Source organism: Lutra lutra, chromosome X, assembly GCF_902655055.1.
Source record: "Lutra lutra chromosome X, mLutLut1.2, whole genome shotgun sequence".
Lineage (NCBI taxonomy): Eukaryota > Metazoa > Chordata > Mammalia > Carnivora > Mustelidae > Lutra > Lutra lutra.
In genome coordinates this window covers 12,389,041-12,408,859 of record NC_062296.1, presented here as the reverse complement: position 1 = coordinate 12,408,859, position 19,819 = coordinate 12,389,041, and the positions used below count along the sequence as shown (strand labels likewise).

General features: G+C 41.2%; 1 long non-coding RNA gene across 1 annotated transcript in view; it reads left to right on the top strand.

The window, feature by feature from the left end:
* Positions 1-18,935, top strand: part of LOC125092203 (uncharacterized) — a 296,189-nt gene extending 277,254 nt beyond the window's left edge. Inside the window, exon 4 of the long non-coding RNA XR_007124844.1 lies at positions 18,680-18,935. This is a non-coding gene — a long non-coding RNA (uncharacterized LOC125092203). The remainder of the gene's footprint in view (positions 1-18,679) is intronic.
* Positions 18,936-19,819: the final 884 nt, after the last annotated feature.

The following is a 19,819-nucleotide window of genomic DNA, read 5'->3' as shown; positions in this document are numbered from 1 at the left end:
AGGCTTTAACCCGGTGAGCCACCCAGGCGCCCCTGGGATACGTATATTATATGACCAGAGGGATTGCAGTCTGGAGCTCAAATGATTCTTAATGGTTAAGAACTTACTGTAAGGAAGAAGAGCCTGGGCCCAGGGCCAACTATTTAATGAGGATTTATCAAATTAACTTCCTTATAGAATAAAATGATTATTAAAACATGAATTCTAAAAATTGGCTAATTGGGACTTTACATATATATTAAAACTTAATGTTAACCACAGCAATCTTTTAAGAACTTAGACCAAAAGAGGATTTTGGGGGGGAAAAATTTAGAAATGGTTGGTTATGGCGCTAATAAAAACAAGACTGCCTTTTACTAGGTTTTGTTGTTCTTATAATAAAATTCTCTGTGGACACTGTTTCCCTTTATTGCTGCAGGTGGACAGACCATTCCCACTGCCCTACCCATGGTAGGCCACTCCTCCACCTCAACCTTCTTAACGACAAAGTCGCCTAATTGCTCTTGGGTTTGTGACCTCCAAACTCCATTATTTTCGTGTGTGTGGGTGCTGTTGGGGACTTTCTATAGGGTGAGCTTTTTTGTCTGTCTGAAGGCCTTTAGTGGCTTACAGCTTTGGGTGGGATACAACATACATCACAATGGTATAGGCCACCCAGAGGTGGTAAGGTAACCAGGAGGTGTCTAGGTGACCTGAGAGTGCTTTTGTTGTCTACCTTTTTGGGTGGAGCGTCACTGTCACCCACCACACAGTAAACCCTCTTCCCATCTGGGTTCTGGTAACCTCAACTCTGACTTTCTGCCTTGTCTTTACACCAAACACACATAGAACCACCAAAGCTCGCTCTTCTTGCCTGTGGGACAAAGTGTTGGGAAAATTTGTCTTTAGTTTCCAGCCCTCACCCAGTCCTTATGCCCAGTGTCTCGCTAACTGTGGACCTGCCAGTCTGGCCCCCAACTGTCCAGGACCTCACCACCCTCCCTACTCACATGCCTGTCTGTTCCCTTATTTTCATCATCTGTCACCGACACACATACACATGACCCTGTCACAATTGGTTGATTTTCCTTTTATCATCATCTGTGTAGCCCTTTGCTCTAGATTAGCTCCCTACGTGTTTCACCAGTTCTCCACAGCTACTTCATAAAATGCTGTAGCTAGTTCTAGGTTTCGGGCCCAGGCTCGGCATTTGCTGGCTGCACAAAATGTTACTTGGGTTGGTTGCATTTTCCAGTGCCCCTTGATCCCGCTCTCCCCATTTTCACTGCGTGCCTTAGTCCCCTTGTGGTAGCAGATGAATATCATTGGCCTAATTGCCACCTTACGAGTTCTTGAGCAAGAGGGGGGTGACTGAGAAGTTTTTTTCCTCAAATTCCTTTGAAGGGGTCTTTTTGCCTTCGTGGTTTTCTTCTGGACCTGGAAAGGTGATAGGGTGAGTCGGCATGGCATTTGTTTTGGGGGAAGAGGATGGGAATGTATAGGAATGGGGCTTCCTGAGTAGGAATGTGGGTTGAGGAAGCGATTTGGGTCAGGTAAGGGTAGGGCAGGGGGCCTGGGGAGACCTGTGGGGAAGGAGAGCATGGATAGGATCATCTGACCTTGCCACTGCTTCTGGGCTTGGGTTGACATGGACTCTTTTTTTCCTTCTTCCTTTTGGGCCTTGGGGCTGCTTTTTCTGTGCTAGTGTTTGGTTGTTCCATACTTATGCTAGGCTCCTCTGATGTGCAGATCTTATAAGCCATGTGCTTCCCAGTGGTCTACCCCAGGGCTCCTGACCAATGAAGAGTGATACCCTTTAGCTTTGTTTGGTCATTGAGCCAGTGGTAGTGTTGAAGTGGTGGGGACATCACAAAACATTGTTCCTGACACCTCTGTGGGGGCAGGGGAGGACAAGATGCTGTGATTGGGGAAAAGGAGGGTTTCCTCAATACCCCCTAAATATCCATCCCAAAGTGACCTGCTACCCCCTCTTCATTTCACCATGTTCAGTTCCAGGAGGTGATATGGCCGGGCGTGTTTCCTCCAGGACGTTCCCAGAAGCCCCTTCGTTCAGTGGTTCATTTGGTTCTCTCCCATTCTTTCCCATAACCTATGATTTTTGGATATCTTACCTAAAATCTCTCCAAGGCAATGTGGCCTTATTTAATTTTCTGGGGAGATAGGAATCATTCCACTTTCCTTCAACAAATTTCCCTTTTGTGCCTATTTTTGTATGGCTCATGAAGTAGTAAAGTTTTTTTCAACATTTTTTTTTATTTATTTTTTATTATTTATTTGACAGAGAGCACAAGTAGGCAGAGAGGCAGGCAGAGAGAGAGGAAGGGAAGCAGGCTCCCTGCTGAGCAGAGAGCCCGATGCGGGACTCGATCCCAGGACCCCGAGATCATGACCTGAGCCGAAGGCAGCGGCTTAACCCACTGAGCCACCCAGGCGCCCTCAACATTTTTAATGAGAAAAAAATCAAAAGGAAAATATTTCATGGTGTGAAAATTATATGAAATTCAAGTCTCAGCGTCCATAAATGAAGTTTTATGAAAACATATACACTCATTCATTTAAATATTGTCAATGGTTGCTTTCACCTACTCCAGAGTTGAGTAGTTGTGACATTGTACAACCTGCAAGACACAAAATACTTACTGTCTGTCCCTTTATAGGAAGAGCTTGGCGACTCCTGCTCTTTTCTGTTCCATTGATCTATTTGCTTATCCTTATGCCAGTACCACACTGTCTTGATGACTGCAATTTTATAATAAGCACTAAAATGAGCTAGAGCAGCTTATCCAACTTTGCTCTTTAGAGCCCTTCATACATTCATATAAATTTTATATTTATTATCTTTTTATTTTTATTTCTTAAAAGCTTTTATTTATTTATTTGAGAGAGAGTGGGCACGAGTTGGGGGTGGGGAGGAGAAAAGGGAGAGGGAGGAACAGAGTCCCTGATAAGCCAGGAGTCGAAAGCGGGGCTCGATCCCAGGACCCCTGGATTGGGACCTGAGCAGAAGGCAGATGCTTAACTGACTGAGCCACACAGGTGCCCATGTATAATTTTTTTAAATATATTTTTATTTTTTTATAAACATATAATGTATTATTAGCCCCAGGGGTACAGGTCTGTGAATCGCCAGGTTTACACACTTCCATGTATAAATTTTTAAATCAAATTTTCTATAAATGTTAAAGCCTGCTATGATTTTATTGTGATGGTGGTGAATTGATAAATCAATATAGGGAGAATTAAAATCTTTATTAAAAGATTGTATTTATTTATTTATTTGTTACAGAGAAAGAAAGAACAATCACAAGCAAGGGGAGAGGCAGGCAGAGGGAGAAGCAGACTCCCTGCTGAGCAAGGAGCTCGATGTGGGACTTGATTCCAGGATCCTGGGATACATACCCGAGCCAAAGGCCGACCGAGCCAATCAGGCTTCCTGGGAGAATTAAAATTTTAACAATGTTGTGACTTTTGACCTGTGAACATTAATCTCTCCACTTACTTAGGTCTTTAATTTCTGCCTGCAATGTGTATCAATTTTCAATGTACAGCTCTTATGCGGTTTTTGTTAAATTGATTCCTAAGTATTTTTTATTTTGAATTAGTATTTTTTGTATTTGTTGGATAAATACCTAATCGTGCAATTGCTGGGTTGTAGGGTAGTTCTACTTTTAACTTTTTGAGGAACCTCTATACTGTTTTCCACACTGGCTGAACCAGTTTGTATTCCCACCAACAGAGCAAGAGTGTTTCTTTCTCTCCACATCCTCACCAATGCTTGTTGTTTGTGTTGTTGATTTTAGCCATTCTGACACGTGTGAGGTGATATCTCACTATAGCTTAGATATGTTTCCTGAGGCAAGGGAAATAAAAGCAAAACTAAACTATTGGGACTACATCAAAATAAACAGCTTCTGCACAGCAAAGGAAACAATCAACAAAACTAAAAGGCAACCTAGGGAATTAGAGAAGATATTTACAAAGGATATATACAATAAAGGGTTAGTATCCAAAATATATAAAGAACTTAGGAAACTCAGCCTCCCCAAATGAATAATCCAATGAAAAAATGGGCAGAAGACATGAGTAGACATCTTTCCAAAGATAACACAGGTAACACATGAAAAGATGCTCAAGATCACTTACCATTAGGGAAATGCAGGTCAGGATAAATTTTTAAAAATAAAATTGCAGGGTGCCTGGGTGGCTTAGTCATTAAGTGTGTGCCTTCGGCTCAGGTCATGCTCCCAGGGTCCTGGGATCGAACCCTGCATCAGGCTGCCTGCTCGGTGGGAGCCCGCTTCTCCCTCTTCCACTCCCCCTGCTTGTGTGCCCTCTCTCACTGTGTCTCTCTCTCTCTGTGTGAATTAAATAAATAAATAAAATCTTTAATAAAAATTTTTTTAAAAATTGCTGTGGGGCACCTGAGTGGCTTAGTGGGTTAAGACTGACTCTTGAGGGGCGCCTGGGTGGCTCAGTGGGTTAAGCCGCTGCCTTCGGCTCAGGTCATGATCTCAGAGTCCTGGGATCGAGCCCCGCATCGGGCTCTCTGCTCAGCGGGGAGCCTGCTTCCTCCTCTCTCTCTGCCTGCCTCTCTGCCTGCTTGTGATCTCTCTCTGTCAAATAAATAAATAAAATCTTTAAAAAAAAAAAAAAGACCCTGACTCTTGATTTTCGCTCAGGTCATGATCTCATGGTCCTGGGTTGGAGCCCTGCTCCAGGCTCCACGCTCAGAACAGAGTCTGCTTGTTCCTCTCCCTCTGGGCTTCCTCCAGCTCACTCTCTCTCTCAAATAAGTAAATAAAATCTTTAAAAAAAAATAAATAAAATTGTCATATTTGGTTTGTCAATATTTTGTTAAGAATTTTTGCATCAATTGGGACACCTGTGTGGCTCAGTCATTTAAATGTCTGCCTTCAGCTCAGGTCATGATCCTGGGGTCCTGGGATTGAGCCCCACATTGGGCTCCCTGCTCAGCAGAGTCTGCTTCTCCCTCTCCCTCTACCCCCCTTCCTATCTGCTCCATCTCTCTCTCTCTCTCTCTCAAATAAATAAATAAATTCTTTGAAAATTTTTGCATCAATTTTCATGAGTGATTTTGGTCTGTAATTTTCTTTCTTCTTAATTACTTTGTCAGACTTAGATATCAAGATCATGCTGGCCTCCTACAATCAGTTTGGAGGAGTTTTTGCCTGTATTTTCTGAAAGAGTTGCCCAAGATTGGTATTAAACTTTTCTTAAGTTTTTGGAGTGTTCTCCAGTGAAGCTACTGGCTCTTGGAACTGTCTTGTGAGAAGGTTTTATGTTTTGAATTAATTTTGATATTTGCATTATTTAAAAATTCTAGTCTTAGTTTTGGTAAATTGTTTTTCAAAGAATTTTTCCATTTCATCTAAATTGTTGAATTTGTTAGCATGAAGTCATGCATAATATTCCCTTTGTAGTTTTTAAATATCTATAGCATGTTTAGTGATGCCACCTCTATAATTCCTGAAATTTGTAATTTGTGTTTTGAGTCTTTTTCCTCGGTTACTTCTAGCTAGGCTTCTATCAATTTCATTAATCGTAAAAACAACCCTACTTTTGGCTTTTATGATTTTTCTCTAATGTTTCATATTTTTCTATTTTATTGGTTTGCTCCTTGTCTTTTTCTTTTTTTCTATTTAATTTGAATTTACTTTTCTTTTTATAGCTTCTTAAAGTAGAATCTTCAACCATTCATTTTAAACCTTTCGTCTTTTCTAATATAAAGTTAAAACTACAAAATTGCTACTTAGGAATGCTTTAGCCACAGCTCCTAAAATTTGATAAATCGTGTTTATGCACTTTGATTTATCTTCTAATTTCACTTGTGATTTCTTTTTAAACCATGGGTTTATTAGAATCATATTTCTAATTTCCAAATATTTGAGACTTTCTATTTATGTTGTTGACATTGATGTCTAATTTAATTCTACTGTGAGTAGAGAACAAATTTTTATGATTTAAATCTTTTTAAAATATATTGAAACTCATTTTATGGCCCAGAATTATCTCCATCTTGGCATTGGTCAAAGTTGGTTGATAGGAGTTTTCAAATGTTATACATCTTTACTGATTTATTTGTCTTCTTGATTTATCAATTATTAATAGAAGAGAGTTTAGATCTCCAGGTATGATTGTGGATTTTTCAGTCTACTGTAAATTTTTTAAAAATCCAATGAATTTTTTATTCAGGTATTATATTTCTCAGTTCTAGGATTTCCATTTGGTTATTTTTATAGCTTCTGAATCTCTTCTGAACTTTCCCATCTTTTTTTTTTTAAAAGATTTTATTTATTTGACAGAGAGATCACAAGCAGGCAGAGAGGCAGGCAGAGAGAGAGGGTAAAGCAGGCTCCCTGCTGAGCAGAGAGCCCGATGTGGGGCTCGATCCCAGGACCCCGAGATCATGACCTGAGCTGAAGGCAGAGGCTTTAACCCACTGAGCCACCCAGGCGCCCCGGAACTTTCCCATCTTTTCATCCATTCTTTTCCTATATACATTTTTTATTGACATAAAATTCACAAAACAGAATTATCTATCCATTTTATTTATCTTTTTAAAAGATTTTACTTATTTATTTGACAGACAGAGATCACAAGGAGGCAGAGAGGCAGGCAGAGAGAGAGGGGGGAAGCAGGCTCCCTGCTGAGCAGAGAGCCCAATGTGGGGCTCGATCCCAGGACCCTGAGATCATGACCCGAGCTGAAGGCAGAGGCCTTAACCCACTGAGCCACCCAGGCGCCCCTATCTATCCATTTTAAAATGTGCAATTCAGTGGCATTTAATAAATTCACAGTGTTGTGCAACCAAAAATCTCCATCTACTTCCAAAATATTTTCATCACCCCAAACAGAAATCCTGTACCCATTAAGCAATCACTTTCAACTTCCCCCAGCACCTGGGAACTACTAATCTGCTGTAGATTTGACTACTGTAGATATTTTGTACAAATGTAATCATATATGACTTTTGTGTCTGGCCTTTTTCACTTAACATAATGTTTTCAAGGTGTGTCCATGCTGCAGAATGTATTAGAACTTCATTCCTTTTTATGGCTGTATAATAATCCAGTTTATTAATATATCACATGTTGTTTTTCCGTTCATCAGCAGATGGAAATTTAGATTGTTTTCACCTTTTGACTAGCAGGGAGCCTGATATGGGACTCGATCCTGTGACTCCAGGATCATGACTTGAGCTGAAGGCAGTCGCTTAACCAACTGAGCCACCCAGGCACCCTCTCTTTTTCATTATTGACATCTTGGTGGATGTGAAGTGGTATCTCACTGTGATTTGATTTGTATTTCTCATTAATGACATTTCTCTAATGCACGTCAAACATCTCATGTGCTTATTGGCCATTTGTATATTTTCTCTATAGACATGTTTATTCAAGTCCTTTGCCCATTTTTAAATTGGATTTTTTTCTTTTTGGTTGTTAAGTTGTATGAGTTCTTTATATAGTCTGTTTACTAGACCCTTATCAGATATGTGATTTGCAAATATACTCTCCCACTTCTGTGCTTTGTCTTTTCACATTCTTTATTTTTAAGTTTTTAAAATTTATTTCAACAGAGAGATAGAAAGCACAAGTAGGCAGAGCAGCAGGCATAGGGAGAGGGAGAAGCAGGCTCTCCACTGAGCAGGGAGCCTGATGCGGGGCTCGATCCCAGGACCCTGAGATCATGACTTGAACCAAAGGCAGCCACTTAACCAACTGAGCCACACAGATGTCCCTGTATTTTCACATTCTTGATAGGGTTTTCCAAGGCATAACAGTTTTAAGTTGTAATAAAGTCCAATTTATCTATTTTTTTTTTCTTTGTTGCTCGTGCTTTCAGTGTCATGTGTCAAAATCTACTGCCAAATACAAGGTCATGAAATGTATACTTGTTTTCTTCTTAGTGTTTTATGGTTTTAGCTTGTATATTTATGTCACTGGTCCATTTAGAGTTAATTTTTGTGTACAGTGGGAGACAGGTTTTCAGCTATACCTTTAATTTATTTATTTAGATGAAATCAGTCATCGCTAGTGATGTCTTGGGAGGAAAAAAAAATTTCTTTTGTCTTGAGAGCTGTCATAAGCTCCAGCTTCTGCTACTTAATTACTGCTTTGAACATGTCTCAATCCACTTGAAGCAGGAATAACATCAAGAGCTCCAAAACCATTTAGTTTTATATTTGACATCTTTAGCCACCTAACACCAAGCTACCTTTTCCGGTATTTCTCCTGACTTTTCTGTAATTGGATCCTGTAAGCCACGCAAAAGTGCCTGCTCATTGTCCATCCCTACCTCAAGCTTAGCAACCTTTTCTTTTGTAAGTATCTTGCTAGAGGCTATGGCTGTTTTATTTACCACCCTAGCTCCAGCATCCAGCACGATGCCTAGCACAAAAGTCACTCCTTACACATGGGATGGGTCTCAGAGTCAGTATGTAAAATGAAAATCACATAGTCAGAATTACTTTTGATGATACCTCAGGGAGGTGCCACAATGGAGAATGGCATCCTTCTCTCAGAAAATCCATCATGGCCAGTTTTGGGTTTTTTTTCCAGTGTGGATACAAATTGCTGGGTTGTTCTTTTTGATTCTCAGTCTAACTAGTTGGCCACACTATATGAAAAAACATATATCTTTAAATAAAACGATGACACTCAGCAAAGCAAGCTGTTTGCACTAGGGGTCTGAAGAACAGATTCATGCCTCTTATTGCACACTTGATCCGGGGTATATATTAATTGAGTGTAATGGTGGGAGGATTTGCCCATACTATTTAAACAGCTCTCTCCTACTGTGTATTGCTGAATTCATGTAAGTGAAATATGCCTATGAATGCCAATATCATAGACACTCAGAAAGTTTCTTTGCATGAGTGACTTAATTAATTAATGCTGTACTCTCTATTTGAACGTCTTCTTTTTGTCTCTGCCTATCAAAACCCTATACATTTTTCAGAGCCGAGCTGACAACCCACTTATCCCCCCAGCAGGCTAATTATTTCATTTATTAGGTGTCTACTCTGCAGCAGACAATGCAAAACACCTTATATGCTTTGCCCTCCTTTAATCCTCACAGCAATCCTATGAGAGAGGAATAATGAATATTTTTCCTGATTTAGGAATGAGAATACTGAGATGTAGAGAGGTTAACTATCTTGCCCAAGGTAGGTGTCAACTACCTTGCTCACTGCTGTCTCTTTAGGGCCAAGAACAGTGACTGGCATATAATATATGCTCAAAAATATCTGTTGACTGCATGGAATGACTGCCAGGTTCCGAGCCTGTATGCTTAGCTTCTCTGCCAGGGCTTCTAGGACTTTTTCAACTCATGGCCCCAGTCATACTTTCTTACTCTATTATCCACATATTGGCCCCAGCCAAGAATGTCTTGTGGATCTTTATTTGATTTTAATTTGCATTACAGGACGTATAAGTATCTTAAATGTTTTTTCAAAATACATCTGCTCCTGGGGAGTCTGACATGCTTCTCAGCTCCTGTCATTCTTCCTCTTAACCCTCACAGCTCCCATAAGATGTAAGGTCTCTACTACCCGAGTAGCATTTAACTAGACATTGCTTTGTGTTCTGGGGACTTGAATACACATCTCCCCTCCTCCCTTAGGTAGATGCTAATTGACCAGCATCACTTTCTGAAGAATTCATTACTGAACCCTAGTCTTGGCAAACTAAATGTCTAGAGATAATTGTTCTTCTACCCACACATTCAGTACCTTGACAGTCTGGACCAAAGTATGTCTGAGCCTTGCAATCATCCTCGTTTCTCTCACATAAACATCTTGCTGCCCAGACTGAGAGGAACTGGTTGAAGGATTATGTTACCTAAGCCTGCCTTGTCAGGGAAGGCCATGTTCTTTGGTAACTGGCAATTTTTGAAGCATCAGAGATGTCCAAAATGCATTTTACTGTTGACTGAATGTGTGAAAGAGAAGGTAGAAGACTGACTTCCTAAACACTGATGTGATCTCTTTAGAGCTTCTGGTTTATTAACAATGTAGACATATCTGCTGTCATTGTTTCATGGAACCCTGGATCCTTCTGAAGCTCTGGTGTAGAAACATATTTAGCTTTTATGAATTAGAAAAAGAGAGACACAGTGATAATCTAAGCAGGTTCGTGGTGAGATTTGCAAACACAGGAATCATGGTTAGAAAGGACCATATAGTAAAAAGATCCATGTTTGCACACAGGAAATTATAAATGGCAAAATATTGATCTGAAATGGGTAGAAATGATTAAACTAGACTTATAGCAGAATTTTTCACAGGCTGTATTTATAACATTCCTAGGCAGGCGATCATTTTGATTATTACAGGGAAGGATCAGGGGGAGTGGGTGTTTACTGGATGCCATGTCCTTTTTTTTTTAAGGTTTTATATATTTATTTGACACAGAGAGAGATCACAAGTAGGCAGAGAGGCAGGCAGAGAGAGAGGGGGAAGCAGGCTCCCTGCTGAGCAGAGAGCCCGATGCGGGGCTTGATCCCAGGACCCTGAGATCATGACCAGAGCCGAAGGCAGAGGCTTAACCCACTGAACCACCCAGGGGCAGGTGCCCCTGCCATGTCCTTTATATGTATTATCTCATTTGTTTCTCACCACTCTGGGGCATGGGTACCGTTTTCATTCCCATCTTACAGATGAGGAAACTGAGGCTTGCCAATTGTGCCTTGTTCATGAGCATAACCTGGAAAGGAGGAACTGAAATTTGAAGCCAGATCTAACTCCAGCTCCCGTGTTCATTTTACCACATATCACACTGCCTCACAGTGGCTCTTATAAATCTGTGATAATAATAGCCAACATTTATTGGGACCTATAGGAGCCAAATAAAGGAAAACTAGATGCAGTACTTGTGCTTTATAGATAATAGCCACAATTTACTGAGTGCCAGGCATGGTGATAAGGGCTTTATATATAATAGCTCATTTAATCATCAAAACCAGTCTGTGAGGTAGGAGTATTGATATTCCCATTTTACACCTGAGAGCATGAACGCTTGGGTGGGGGGTTTAAGTAACCTGTCCACCGTTACTCAGCTAGAAAGTTTCAGAGCTAGATTTCAAATCCGTCAGTTGCCAGAGCTAGAGCTCATATACTGCTAGTTCCTGTGTGAATATGCCTAAGACTCACACAATGAGGTTATTAAAAATGTGGATTCTTTGGCCCCATTCTTGAGAATCTGATTGAATAAGTCTTTTTAAATTATTTATTCCAGCTTTATTGAGCTTTAATTGACAGATGTCATATAGCTGGAGCCCTACAGCTTTTTCAGACTGGATTCTTTCACTTAGCAATATGCTAGCTGCAGAGACAGGAAGAAGATCAGTGGGCTCAGGAGGAGGGAAGAATGAACAGGTAGAGCATAGGGGATTTTTAGGATGGTAAAATGATTCTGGACGATACTATAATGGTAGATACCTGACATTAAGCTTTTGTCAGAATGCATGGAAGTGTGCAACACCAAAAGGAACCCTAATGTAAACTAATGACTTTCCTTAATCATTAAGTATCAATATTGGTTTCTCAAATGTAACAAATGTACCACACAGATAGCATTTTCTTTAATGGCTCTTCTAGCTGTGTAGTATTGGCCTCATAGACCGAGTTGCAAAGTGTTCCCTAGCATAGCAGACGTCTTGGTTCTCCTCCCGACATAGAACCTACACGCTGCCAGGGAACTGGGGTGGGGGAGATCAGGGTCTAGTATATTTGGTCCTGCTGTGCCTGGGATAGAGCTTCTGTCGTACAAGTGCTGGCTGGGTGCAGGAAGGGACTGTAGACTTCTCTGCTGTGCTTGCCTAAAATATCTTCTGTAACAAGGAGCTGGGGCCTGCCCTTACTAGAGAGACTCACTCCATGGCCTTAGGCTGAAAGCTGAGGGGAGAGCCGCTCCTATTTTCCTGACTGCACCTGCCAGGAATAGCGCTCTCAGAGTAATTTCTTCCAAAATGGAGCTGGTGGAGGAGAAAGGGCAGAGCAGGGGATGATTCAAATGCCACAAAGTCACGTACCATGATTTAGTAGATTTTTGTAAATGGGTTTGTCTCTGTTCTATGCCCTTAGGACAATTCGATGATTTTTTTACAGTTTTTTTTCCCCACCTCCATCATTGTTTATTAGGGAGTCCGTGTACTGCACTCCTCCCTCTACCACTCTGGAAATCTTACACAGATTTAAACCTCTGTTATGTTAGCAGGTTCTCTCCCTTGCTGACTTGACTGAGTAGCTACGTTGTCAGTCACTCTGTGGAAGAGGCTATGGTTGTCAGTTATCCTCAAGGGACTGAGGGTGGCTCTGAGTGACAGGGATAAAGCAACAAAAAACTGAGACCCTTGGTCCAAAGGGCAACAGAGAACTGAATTTAGTCAACAAACATGTGAACTTACAGATGAGTCCCCAGCCGAGCCTCAAGATGTAACCATAGCCCTAGCCCTGACCTCGATGGTAGTCTTTGTGAGACCCTGAAGCAGAGGACCTGGCAAAGCTGTGGCATGACCCTTGACCTACAGAAACTGTGAGATCATAAATGCCTGTCATTTGAAACCACTAAGTTTGTGGTCCTTTGTTATGCAGTGACAGATAACTAATATGATGGCATAAAATAAAATGTATAGGATCACACATTATATTGGAATACAGTTATCATAACGTTTTATTTTATTTTGTATAAGAGATTTTATTTATTTATTTATTTGACAGAGGGACGGTGAGAAGGGGAACACAAGCAGGGGGAGTGGGAGAGGGAGAAGCAGGCTTCCCTCTGAGGACCCTGGGATCATGACCTGAGCAGAAGGCAGATGCTTAACGACTGAGCCACCCAGACATTACCATAACATTTTAAAAACAAGTTTTGGATATGATATTATGTGCACTTCTTTATTAATGAATTAAAAAACAAGATCTGTCAGTGGGTCTAATATTTGCCATTATTTAAAAGAACTGATGGGCAGGGCACCTGGGTGGCTAAGTTGGTTGAGTGACCGACTCTCAGGCCATGATCTCAGGGTCATTAGATGGAGCCCTGTGTCGGGCTCTATGCTCAGCATGGAGTCTGCTTGAAATTCTCGCTCCCTTTCCCTCTACCCCTCCCCTGCTCTCTCTCTCTCTCTCTCAAGTAAATAAATCTTTTAAAAAATATAAAAATGAACATAAAATATATTTCAAGGTATCTGCAACAGTAGTAATGTGAAATGAGACTATGTGTGATTGCTTTTGGTGACAGATTTACAAGTAGTGTTAATACTACTGTGGATTATTGCCTCCATTCATACTTGAAAGAAATGTTAAATTGTATTTAGAGGTTAGTGAAAATAAGGATTTAGATTTTTTCCTCTCCTAAATTACACAGGCACCCTGCATTCTATCCACAAAACCCCCGAGGTTAAAAAACCTCTGACATGGACACATTGTTTGCTAGTCCCCGATATCTGTCTTTTCTATTCCTGTTTAAGTAGCCTCTCTGCTTTCTGCCTCTCTGCACCTGGCTCCTTTCTTAATATGTCAGCTGGAGGTTTCCTCTCTCTTTCCTAACTTTTTTAAGGGTGTGTTTGTATCTATTAATTGAAATTAATTACAACAAATTTAATATCTCTCAAAATTTTAAAATTGAAATTTTAAACAGAAATTCTGTTTCTAGAATTTATCCTGCAAGTGGATAAAGATGAATGTAGAAGGATATTCATTACAATGCTGCTATTCATGCTAAACGACGAAAGAACATCAATAGAAATTTTGTTGTATGAATTACCATTTACCTTGCAACTATTAAAAAAGACAAGGAATTAAATGTACTGCTAAGAAATGATCTTCAAGGGACACTTGGGTGGCTCAGTTGGTTAAGCGGCTGCCTTCGGCTCAGGTCATGATCCCAGCGTCCTGGGATCGAGTCCCACATCGGGCTCCTTGCTCAGTGGGGAGCCTGCTTCTCCCTCTGCCTCTGCCTACCGCTCTGTCTGCCTGTGCTCATGCTCTCTCTCTCTCTCTCTCTCTCTCACAAATAAATAAAATCTTTAAAATAAAAAAAGAAATGATCTTCAAGATTTTTGAAGCAAAAAAAAAAAAACACAGATCAGATCACTAGGTATATTGTGTTTCCATTTGATTATGCAGAGAAATTTTTGGAATTATACACAAGAAACATTAATACTATGTACCCATGGGAGACAAGAATAAGGACATCAGAGCCTGAATGTGAAGACACGTGTAAATTTCACTGTATACCTGTGGTTCCCAAGTTGTGTACCAAGTTGCCCTGAGGCACTGGAGGATAATTTAAAATTTCAAGGCAAACATGGCCATACCAGAAACTGAAATTGTGAAAACTACTAGGTAAAGTTACTTCATGGTTTCAATATTAGATCATGATACTTTCCTTTCAGTGATATTTCATCTTTGCAAATTTGAGTTTTGGGCAGTTGCTATGATAAACTAACAAATGACTCTGTTGATTCATCTAAAAGACACCTCATTATAATTCAGTTTATCATTAGCCCGAACTGACTGAAGAAGCCTTGCTAGAGTAGGTAAAAAGACACAGAGGATGTTCTCATTACTGGACAAGAAAAAATGTCCCCAAGCCCCCAGATAGTATTACTATAAGATTACATAGATATCATCAACAGTTTACGTTTTAAAAAAAATCAGGACTTTGTTAGGCATTGTTAGTAGAAGGAGTTGACTTTGAAAGATGCTCAAATTAAGGTAACAAGATGTGATAATTGAGGAAGAATCAGGAGAGGATTAATGTGCATATTTCTATTTTGGAAGCCATTAAGGGCTCATGGCTGCCTTTTGAGATAGAGCCGCTCAATATTTCCGGTTCATCCCCTTTGATTGAAAGTGTTTTTACTAGACTGGCCAGATTTCCTCATTGCTCTGTCAGGCAGAGGGACTTCCTCTAAATATATTGAAACTAACTACAGGAAACCAAGGGCCATGCTCTGGCTTCTTTCTTCCCTTGAGCCTTGTGTAGGGCCCCTGGTTCCAGGGACTTGACTGAGGTCCGGCAGCCTTTAAGACTGTGGCACAGGGGCGCCTGGGTGGCTCAGTGGGTTAAAGCCTCTGCCTTCGGCTCGGGTCATGATCCCGGGGTCCTGGGATCGAGCCCCGCATCGGGCTCTCTGCTCAGCAGGGAGCCTGCTTCCCTTCCTCTCTCTGCCTGCCTCTCTGCCTACCTGTGATCTCTGTCTGTCAAATAAATAAAATCTTTAAAAAAAAAAAAAAAAAGACTGTGGCACAGCCAGGACTTCGAAGTAGGTTCTCTGGTGTAAGGTCAGTGCTTGATCGATTCCATGTCCCCACCTCTGGTGTGACAGCATGAGGGACTGAAGTTTCACGCTTTGACTATCTGTAGACTTAGGAAGTCCAACCGATGGTGATAAAGGTCTAATCCTGATGCTTCTCTAATTCTCAGGTTCCTCACCTGTTTGATGGGGTTGATAATATATACTCCATGGGATTTTGTGACAATTAAGGGGCATAGTTTGGGTAAAAACACTTAATGTAGTGTTCTAGCTCGGGGTGCACTTTCAGTAAACATTGAGCCCTCCTCTGGGCTAAAAGCTTGATCTCCGGAGTCAGTAACTCAAGTTTCCAAGTTCCAGTTTTACTACTCACTAGATGGGTGACTTGGAGCTGGTCATTTAATGTCTCTGGGCCTTGGTTTCTTCCTCTGTCTCATAGGATTGTTGGGAGGTGCAGTGAGCTCATGCATGGAAAGCAGTAGAATCTGCATTTTTCAAGGGACCGACGGTGGAAGGCCCAGCCCCGGTTTAGAGCAGTTTCTCAATCTCAGTATTCTTGGCCTGTTGGGCGGGGTAATTGTTGTGGGGGACTTTCCTGTGGACTTCCCTGTGCGTTGCAGGATGTTTTATAGCATCTCTGGCTTCAACTTACTAGATGCCAATCGTGCAACAACCCCCTTTACAGTTATGACAATTAAAAAATTATCTCTAGACATTGTCCAATGTCCCCCGGGAGGAAAAAAATCACCCATGGTTAAGAACCACTGGTTTAGAGGATTCCGTGAGGAAGTGAGGTATTCCAGGATATCTTAGAATCACAGCAGGGGTTCTAATTGTGAATGCCTACAGGTGCCAGGCAGAGATAGAAATGCAAGGAAACAGAGGAGTACAATGCAATAAAGACTGGTGGGGCTTGTGGCAAATTAGAGTGTATGTGCCATATCTAGAGTCATTCAAAAGCAACATTAAAAGAAATCTCTATGGTCCAGACAAAGCACAGCTAGGATTAAAATGAGCGGCCAGTTGGAAGCCCCAAATATAGACTGGCCCTTAGAATGGCTCGACTCTGGCACATGCTCTCTTCCTTTGGGCTAGTGATTCCCTTCCCCATTCTGCTAGTTCCTCCTACCTCCCTGTCCTGCCTTCGAAATAAGGATGTCCCTAAATAGTCAAGGCATAGTAGGTCATTGTAAAACATAAAATTAATTTTAAAGTGTCCTCAGACTTCTCAAATACATATGTGCTATTCAAATGAACAAATTGCAAAGACCACCCGGTAATCGGAAGCTGCCCATACGTTAAGTAGAAAGGACAGTGACACGTACAAATAGTAAAGGCAGGAAAGAGAATCCGCAAAAGAACAGCAGAAAAACATAGATGACAATGTTAACAGGGATTGTGTCTGTGTGGATTTTTTTCTTCTCTATTTCTGTGTTTCTACATTATTAAAAAAAGGTTAATGTTAATGCTGGCAAAAGCCCACGCTTGAGAGGACAAGGACTCTGTGCCATCCCGGTCATGTTCAGGTGGGGATGGTGTCATGCAATCAAATAAATGATAAAAATTCCAGTGGCCACGCTAGCCCTCCCTGTCCCCACACTGTTGGAGGCGTCGTCTCTGATGAATAATAAAGAAGACCCGAAGTTCCCCGCATGTGGTTATTAACATTAATAATAATTGGAACACTAATCTCTGCCCACTGCGTTCTGTTCTCTGGTTGCTTTCTGCTGCTTTTTAATGACATGCTTTTGCTTATACACATGCTGTACTGCTCTACCTTCCCTCGATTTATGCATGTCTCTAGCAGATGGTTGGGCCAGTCCACCTCCGGTGCTTGTTTAGCATAACAGAGAGCTCCACAACTGGGGCAGCTCACAAGTTCCAGCTTGCCTCTCTGGATCCTGGTGGGGTGAACACCCTGGGTTAAAGCCAGCACTTGCCGTCGCTGACCTACCTTTGCAGCAATTAGGACTGAGTTTTCCCTATTTGCTTTTTCAGAGTTGTTTTACCTCTTTCCTTTTCTTCTATCTCCCTAATCCTTTTTCTTGGTGTTCCCTAATTTCTGTGAGGCTTCCCACGGTGATGGTCGAGACAGGGAATTTTTCAGAAAAAAAAAAATAATCCAGGATTGGGAGTCCCCACCTAATCTCTGGCTAAGTCTTGGTGAGGACGGGAGGGTCATCTCTCACTTACCCATGCCTTTTCCCTGTCTAGGGAAAGATGCGTCCCATCACCTATAGTCTTGTCAGCACAGTAGGAGTTTTGAACCCGTGAAGATATGAGCCATTAACGAAATTGGGGTTGACCTCAGGTAACACAGTTCTAGTCTTTTGAAGCACGTGGAGTAGTTCAAGTCACCTCCCGGGAACTTGGTCTTCTGGCTGCCTCATTTCTCCCCATGCTCTTAGCACATTGCTTTTAAACTCCTGCAGGTGTACGGAGTATTTACAGATGCTTACTATGACAAAAGTAGCTACCTATCCACCCCCACTCCCATCTGATCTGGGTCCTAAGATCTTTTATGCTTTTATGTATGAAGGAAAAATTTCACCATAAGGACATCTGAGGAGTTGAAGGTTGTTATTGTTCTAGGATGTTACAATTTTTGTCTTAATGACTTAAGTTGCACACAGCTTGAGATGAGAGCTGTAAAGTGCCAGCCTGAAGTTTACTATAATATGTTATTTCCATGTGGATGGAAAAAATTGATTTCTAATTCATAAACTATATCCCCAGATGCCAGTCATTACGTACTTTTCCAGTTTCAGCTTAAAAATACTTTGAGCAATGTATTCACAGAAGGGAGGAAGGGGGGGTTGCTTTCTTCTCACCCCAGGTGAAGAAGGAAAAAATGGAACTTTGTGGAGAGGAAGCCAAGAAAACAGTTGGGGTGGTGTGATTGTTGGGGGAGGAGCCTGGATAAATGGTGGTCCCCATATATTTTCAGGACGGCTCTTTTCTCTCCGGAGCTGGAGGAAAATCAATATCTTGTTTTCAGATGGGTAAATGGAGTCGTCTCTTTAAAGTGCCCCGGTCAGTTCACCACACGTCGGGCAGCTGCTGCTTTCCAGGCTGCCCCGCGATTCCCAGGCTAGGAGGATTGACAAGGCGATGATAAACTAACCTGCCCCCTCAGCTCTGGGTGTGCGCCATTGTTCCCGCAGCTGAGACCCTCTGCTGCTATTTGCTTTCTCCCACATACATTATTCAACAGCCCAGGAAAAGGCCAAGAACCTCTTTCATTCAGGAATTCTGTATTAAAATAATCAATTTCAAACTGAAGCCGGGAAGGCCAGCTTGCTACAGGGAGAGCCTATTAATAAGCCACCAGTCTTTTCCATTTGCATTGAACTCATGCTGTATTGTGGTAATATGGGATTATTTTTTTTTTCAGTTTCCTCCGAGAAACTAAACATCACATCGGTTCTCCTGCTCTTTCATAAAGAGCATGTAGAAGAGCTTCTTCGTTTGATCCCGTCATTAAGAGAACACTAGAAGCCATATTTGTGCCCGCTACTCTGAGCTGGCTAATTCTGATTTTGAAAGTACTTTAAAAAAGCCATTAACTCTCCATGAAATGTAGCAGGAAGAAAAGTTTTCAAGTGTTTTGTTTTCCATTCATTGGCCTTACATTTCTTGTCTTGCCTCTCCTGCCCCCTGCCTCTAACCAACCCCCCCCCCCCCCACACAGAGAAGTTGTGATATTCAAGCCCTAAGCCAAAAAGTTAGAAACCTCACATATATAAGCCAGGATAAATTTTAAGTGCCTTTCAGCAGCACCATGAGATGCTCTCCCAAATGGGGGAGCTTTTTCTATTTGGTTAATACAGAGTTAATCAGAAACTCCCTTTTGTGGCTGCCTTATTGTCAGAATTCTTTCGAAGTTTACATCAGTTCTTTTTCATGCCATTAAACAACTCAGTGACCAAGAAGTAACTATCAGTGATCACCATTATGTAATCAGTTCAACAAACATTTATGGAATACCAACTGTGAATACAGAAAGTCCTCAGAGTGTTAACTTGGGACACACCACGATGAAACAGTTATGATTCCCCAAGTGTCCCATAAAACATAGATTTTTATTAGGGTTGACAGACTTGGCAAATAAAAATACAGAGCACTTAGTTAAATGTGAATTTTAGAGAAATAAATAATTGTTTAGTTTAGGTATTATTCTGTGCAGCATTTCAGACATACTTATATACTGAAAAATTGCATTGTGTATCTCAGATTTAACTGGGAGTCCTATATTATATCTTAGAATCCCTGTTCTTTAAAGGAATTCTTGATGTCATCTTCAGCTGTTTGATATTGCTGTTTTCTACTTTCCCTCACCTCCAAAGCTTAGAATAGCACTTGATTCACTGACAGCTTAGTTAGTAGGGTTCATGTTAATTAATCAAAATTTTACTTTTCCTTGTAAGAAGAATCTTTTTCAACTAATTTATACAGGGGTTCTCTTTTGTCTTTTTTCTTCAGCAGGTGGCATAAAATAAATACTTTTCGGGCGCCTGGGTGGCTCAGTGGGTTA